We start from the raw sequence: 6,607 nt of genomic DNA, 5'->3' as shown, positions 1-6,607 counted from the left end.
CGGGCTAGAGCCGCGCAGCAGGGAGGCCCCTCCTCCGCCGCGGCTCCCCTCAGGCACCATCGCAGTGGGTCGGGACCGGGAGCGGGAGCGGGAGCGGGACCGGGAGCGGGACCGGCTGCCCCGCCGCCGCCTCCCCTCAGCCGCGCGGCTGCGGCTGCCATGGAAATCACAACCACGCCCTGATTGGTCGCGGGCCTCGATGTGTCGCGGGACGCGGTTGGGTCGGGGCTGAAGATTGACAGGGGAGGGAGGGGGCGGGGCCGTTAACCCCTGCGGGCGCGGCGGGAAACAGCTGGAGGGCACAGCTGGAGCGGGCGGGGCGGGGCGCGCAGCTGGGCGGCGGCGCCACGTGAGCGCCTGGCGGAGCCCACGTGCACCAGCGCCTGCACAGCTGGGCCGGGCAGATGTTTATAGCTGGGAACAGCTGGGTTTTGTCACCGCTCGCCCCACGACAACGCGCCGCCGCTGCCAAAGAAGAAAGGTAAAGGCTGGAGCTGTAGGAGCGTTTTAACGAGAAAACGCTTTCCCGAATGCTGCCCGCTGGTTTGGGGTTTCAGAGGTCGGTCTTGCAGTCGAAACCATCCAAAAACGCGCCGTCCCGTTGTCCTGGGCAAACGGGTCTTAAGTGCAGCGCTGCCAATGTCCGATAAATTGAGAGACGCTAAACACTTTAATAGACACGAGGCAGGGAGTACCGCCTGGTTCAGAGCTCACGTGTCCTCTGGTGTCACACACCTGGTTTGCGGCAGTGGCGAAGCACAAGCCATATGCCCACCACGTGTGCTGCTGTGGAAACATCTGGAATAGCATCAGGCTGGAGCACAAGCTCGAGCCCAAACAGGCTGCTGGCACATCACACAACTCCTCTGACCCACAGCTGGTTGAAGCGGCCAGGCGAGGAGCGAGGATGATTTGCACCAGCACTTTGCCCCTGGAGGTGTAGCTATATGAGGAGACTCATCTATAGATTAACTCACCTCTAACAGAGACTGGCCTTAGGCCAGCCTAACCACTTCCTTCTCAGGGCTCTGTGCAGAAAGACAGCTTTTATCCTTAAAGAGCGGGAAAGCAGGTTGAATTTGACTTGTTAACGTTAACACAGTAATACAAAAAGGCTGAATCAAACTGAAAACATGGTTTTTTTCTTTACATACAGGAGCTCTGGCCCAGCTGCCATCATCATATGCAGACAAACACCCTGTGGAAAAGTCAGTGCTGCTGCAGGGTCATATCAAAGGGAGCAATCCCATGGGACAGTCCCCAAACTTGTGTTGCTTGTCAAATGGGGAAGAAAACCCCAACCAAACAGCTAAAGGGATTTAACATGATGCCAGCCCAAAATTCAGTCCAGGAAAAGCCGCCTCTGCAATGAGCACTGGTAATCAACACTCGTCCCTGCTCATCCCTCTGCCCCCCAAACCCTTCTGCGGCTGCGGCATCCCCTCTGCCGTCATTGCAGCGGGGCAGCGCGACACGGTGGCTGTTAGCTAATGAGAGCCACCGCTGATTTGGTGCCACCGGACTCGGTGAGGGCTCAGCTGGCCAGGGACACCAGGGCTGGGAGACAGAACCAGCAGCGAGACCTTGGTATAAAAAGAATGGAAAACACTGTGTGAGAGAACATCCCCTTTTAATCCTGAAAGCCCTAAAATCAGGTCTGCCTCACTGTCCCATCTCCGGGAGAGATGGTACAAATCCTGCACGGCTGGGGAGATAACCAGCCGGGCTCTGCCGTCATCCCAGCCTCACGAGATGCAGAGTGACGGTGCCTGAGCTGAGCGATACTGTCAGGATGAAAGAATTAATCACAGCCCATTACTTCATGTCTCATAGCCCTTGCAAAGCGCTTATCATAAAACTTTTACGAGCCTGTCAGGACACGGTTTCCACCGATACCGATGAGCCAACGCTCGCTGCCGGCGCTGCCCGCGGAGCCGATACGGGTGAGCGCTTGTTCTGCCTCCTGCTTCACCGAGGTGACGGAGAAGCATCGCTATCGAGAGGGGTGAACGCGGTACGGCTCATGCATGTTTTATTTGCTAAGAAAATTAAGCGAAGGCAGCCATGTGAGCAGATACCTATGTTCAGGACAGTGACAAGTATTTTCATGGTGGGAAAAGCTCTGCTCTGTAAGGACTGAGTTTCAAGAGTACTTGACGCCCGTAAGGCTTTCAGATGTGCTCAGGGAGCTGCTGGGGCATAGAGAAACCAGCATCTCCTTTCAGGTGGTAAAATTCCTCTCAATTTTCTTTTCTCTGACAGCTATTGATGAGGGATAAATGCCATTCGCTCCCAAATGCAGCTGGATTTGAACTAACGATTTAAAGATGAAACGGTCTGTATCCTGTTTCCAGTAAGTTTGCCTCAATCCATTAAACAGCACTTTTCAGATCGTTTTATTGGTTTATCTTTTATGGCTTTAACTGTGACTCACACAGATAGTCCCTTTTAAAGGCTTCCAATCTGTGGCAATCAAACAGTGCCTCCAGGGGGGAAAAATGCCGTTCTCTGAGGGAAAGGGGAAAAGCACAACACTGCTGTACAAAGCAGATGGAGCTACTGTACGTAGCGGGTGCCCCATGCTGGGCCCTTCTTTAATCAGCGCTCGTCCGGGAGCCACAGATCAAATAACCCATCAAATATTGCATCATGCAAAGTCTCGGTACAGATAGAGCTTAACTCGGCCGTCAAGTTGCTGTTTCCGATGAATAAACACTACGAGAAGCGATAGCACTTTAATTGCTCATCATTTGACAGTTGCATTGGCTCTTCCTTGTTGGCTTGTTCCTGGTTTCTTCCCTGAAGCTCGGATATAATTCCTCCTTGCCGGGGGCTCAGTCGCACACACGGGATGAAGGATGAGCCCAGGACCGAAGCTCCAACCCCGGGGCAGGGAAAGTGGGGCTGGTGCTGTGGGGCCACAGCTCAGGGTTTGCTGAGCTCCAAGAGAAACTGAAGCGGGTCCTGGTGGCTGTGCCTGCTTTGTGCCCGGTTTTCCCTCGGCAGTGGCACAGCTTACGGTTGTTCCCACGCTTTGAGTTCTAGCAGTGCCACACGGCGTGTCTGGGACCGCTGGCAGGAGGAGGGAAGAGCAGCCCTGAGTCCTGAAAGCTGGTGCTATTTAGGAACCTACATTTTTCCACTTTATCTCCAAATGTGAGCCACAACATAAACCAAATCACTGCTATGGCAGAGACCAGCTGGACGTCGTTGCCTGGAGGGACCGAGACCAGTGGCTGCATCCCTGTCCCCTCTACGGGTCCGGTCTGGGGCACATCAGGGCTCCAGGGAACACTGGAGGCGCCAGGAACCATCCTGCGCAGCCTCAGGCAATGCAAACTGATGGATTTTGCTGCCTTCTGCTCATACCAAGGCCTGCCCAGTGAGCGGCATCTTTCCTACCACATCACACCAGTTGCTGGGCCAGCGCGCAAGCGAGCGAAGTCCCCAGCAACACTGCCCTGACCTCTGCTAGCTGGAGGTCTGGCACATTCAGAGACAAAATTGGGTCTTTTTTTTTGTTTTCCCTGGACTTCCAATTCAATGCTTTTGCTGATACCAACTCCACTCCAAAAGTATTCCTGAATTCAATTCCAGTGTGGTGTTTAAAAGCAAGAGAAAGCTTGCTAGTCCAGATAGCCTGGCCCTCATCCAGGAGTATTTTACCTTAATTCCACCTTCCCAATCCTAAAAATGCAAAGAATTTCCCTCCGGCTCTGCCCAGCTCATTCCCCTGGCCCAGAGCAAGGAGAGCTGCACTTGCCGGCTTAGGCATGTTCTTGCCAGAACTGTTAAATATTATTCTTTTTTCCTCGAATGCCTGAGCAGCAGTTGCACAACCCGGCTTTTCGCTGGCTGTCTCGCACGGGGAGGATCTCTCCTTTGCTGAGAGGAGGGTTGGTGCTTGTGGCTTTCATCCCCATGCTCACTAAAGGGGGTTTTGAAACCAGGGGGGTGAGAGGCTCAGCTTTCGCTTCTGCCTTGACAAATCTCCCTGTTACCTCCGTTATAGAAGGTTATATATAGATAGATCCATTACAGAAGGAGCTGAGGGAACAGAGGATTTTGGAGAAGGATACTGATATGATAAAGCACAAAGAAACTCAGATGGATTTCAGATTATCCTGCTCATCTGGGAAATTCATTTGGCCTTTAGGTAGCAGTAATTCAGAAATCCCAAGCCTCGCGTGTGCCTGTGCTGTCTCGCAGCCCAGAGCACGGCTGGGCATCCTTCCTCCCTCAAGCAACCCCACTTAAGTGCTCAGTTGGCTCTGTGTCAAAGATCTGCTTAAGTCAATCCTGTTATCTCTGCCTTTATGAGTACGAACAAACCGCCCTCTGACTACAGCAAAAACGATGGACTTAACACCTTACTGACAAAGTAAACTGCCAGCAGTTAAACCAGCACAGACTTCAAGCCCTCGGCGGGTGCCTTGGCCAGGGGAGGACCATGGGGCAGCATCCCTCTCCTCATCCCGGCCTCTGAGATGCCCTAAATTTATCTTGGGCTGAGGGTTATTCCAGACCCCAGAAACAGGAGCAAGGGACGGGAATTCCCCGCTCCTGGCTGCACATCACGGCGGGATGGGAAGCAACGGGGGCAGCTGGCACCCAGCACCGCAGATGGATCCCAGCGGTGTCTGTAAGTGCGGACTGAGCCAAAAAAACCCAGCCTGGACATTCAGGGAAGACTTACGATCCCCGGAGGAGGAGAACATCCGAAGATTGTGTTCATGAACCTCTGAGTTTAGGAAAAACAGGCCCCACAAGACATTAAGTCGATGACATTCCTCTGCATCCCCTCACAGCAGGAGAATAAGATGTTTGTGCTGAATAGATGTTTCTGCACCCAGAATCATGCCTTGCACTTAACACCGTCTGTCTTACGAGCAGAGCAAACCTGTCAGCTGCAAACCCAGCGAGGATGCTGTTTAACTTGGAAGGATGCTAATGTCTCTCTCTACATTTCCCAGAGGCATGCTCATTTTTATTGCTTTTCTCTGCTACCGATATTATTTTTCTGGCCTGGCTGCCTGGCGTATCGATCAAGTTGGCAGTGCAAATTTTGTCCTTGGAAGTGCAAAGTTTGCCCCAGGGGATGCCGGAGCAGAGGTGATGCATGCACCGCTGGGCTGGGGCGCCGCTGGGCATTTTTGATAGCTGTACAATTTGTGTTTCACAGCCAAAGCCAGCAAAACCAAGCCCTGGGAATCACTGAGGGACCAGAAAGGTGCCGTTCTCCGTGTTTGCCTGCAAAAAGTCTCAGCTGCCAGCACAGGGATCCACTTAACCTGCCCGCACAGCATCATCCTTGTGCGTAACCTGAAAGCATCACTCCTCTACCTCCAGCTTTGCCCTAGGGTCACAGGCAGTGATCCCCTCAGGTCTCGCAGGGCATGGCCTCATCCTGCTCTTCAAAACCCCTCTCGCCCATCCCACATTGCAGCTGCATCTACCTGCCAGGAAAGGTATCATCAGCCTGAAAAAAAAGAAAAGCTCATCTCGCTCCCCGCTGCCCGATGTCCCGCGGGAGGGCAAAGCGTGACACGTCGGAGCCGCTCACGCATCGCACTGGCTCAGACCGCTGCTGGAGGTCCAGACCGGGGGTCTGGGCACGGCTGCTGAGCCAGACCCTCCCGGCTCAAACCACCCGGGTGCTGCAGCCCCAAGAAACCCACGTCCCCGCCAGCTCCAGCCCCAGCTTTGACCCCCGATTTCCCCAATCCCAGCAGGGCCGTGCTCCATTGCCGAGCGGGGATGGCTTTTCTGCTGCAAGCACCGTTTCAGGAGGATTTAAACCGAGATTATTGAAGTCAGGAGAACACGGACTTTTCTTTAGGTAGGTGCAACCTGACCTTAACCCGCTTGCGGCTCAGAGAGGAACGAGGCGGTTTCTGCTCCAACCCCATAAAGCGGCTCTTTGTGATAAATAGCTCCATATTCCCCCATCTCTGATCTTGTGTCTGCTGCTTTATAAATGTGACAGCTGAGAACTGATCTTTCCACGTGCCTGGAGAAATAATTATGGGGCTAGGAATATCTCCGTGCAGTCCTCATCCCTGTTCTCGCAGGCAAGGCGTTTTAGGCATCAGATGTATTTATTTCCCAGGGAGATTTTTTCCCCAGCTGTAGGAGCCTCTGGAGGTGCAGAGTCCTTGGGTTTTTCCAGCCGGTAGGCAGTTCTAGCCATCCAATAAATACAGAAGTAGCTGTTTTTCCAGTCACAGTGCAGGAGTGAATACTCTCCTCTTTTACATTTATAGCCATCTTCCTGTGTTCTTGGCTTGCAGACAGCTGCCTATGTGGCACGACGGACGTGTGCAGGCGGAACGCTTGTCTCCAGCACGGGAACATCCGAGAACAAGCCATTGCCTAATTCCTTCCCCTTCTTTAAGTTTCCCTAAAAAAAAAAAAAAATTTAAAAAAAATCCAATATCGTGGAGACTGGCTAAGCTGGGGCTCTTGTAAAATCTCCTATGACCACTACCACGCTGCTGAAGGTGTTTGCTTTGAGTGATGTGCGATGCACTCGGCTGCTTTGGCCGAGCTGCCCCGCATGGCTGGTCACGGAGGCAGGGAGCAAAGCACCGGGCTTTCCTCCGTCAGC

This window comes from Haliaeetus leucocephalus, unplaced genomic scaffold (assembly GCF_000737465.1).
Source record: "Haliaeetus leucocephalus isolate CR32 unplaced genomic scaffold, Haliaeetus_leucocephalus-4.0 Scaffold395, whole genome shotgun sequence".
NCBI classification, from domain to species: Eukaryota; Metazoa; Chordata; class Aves; order Accipitriformes; family Accipitridae; genus Haliaeetus; species Haliaeetus leucocephalus.
The sequence above is the reverse complement of the archived record's forward strand: the minus strand, read 5'-3'. Positions refer to the sequence as shown.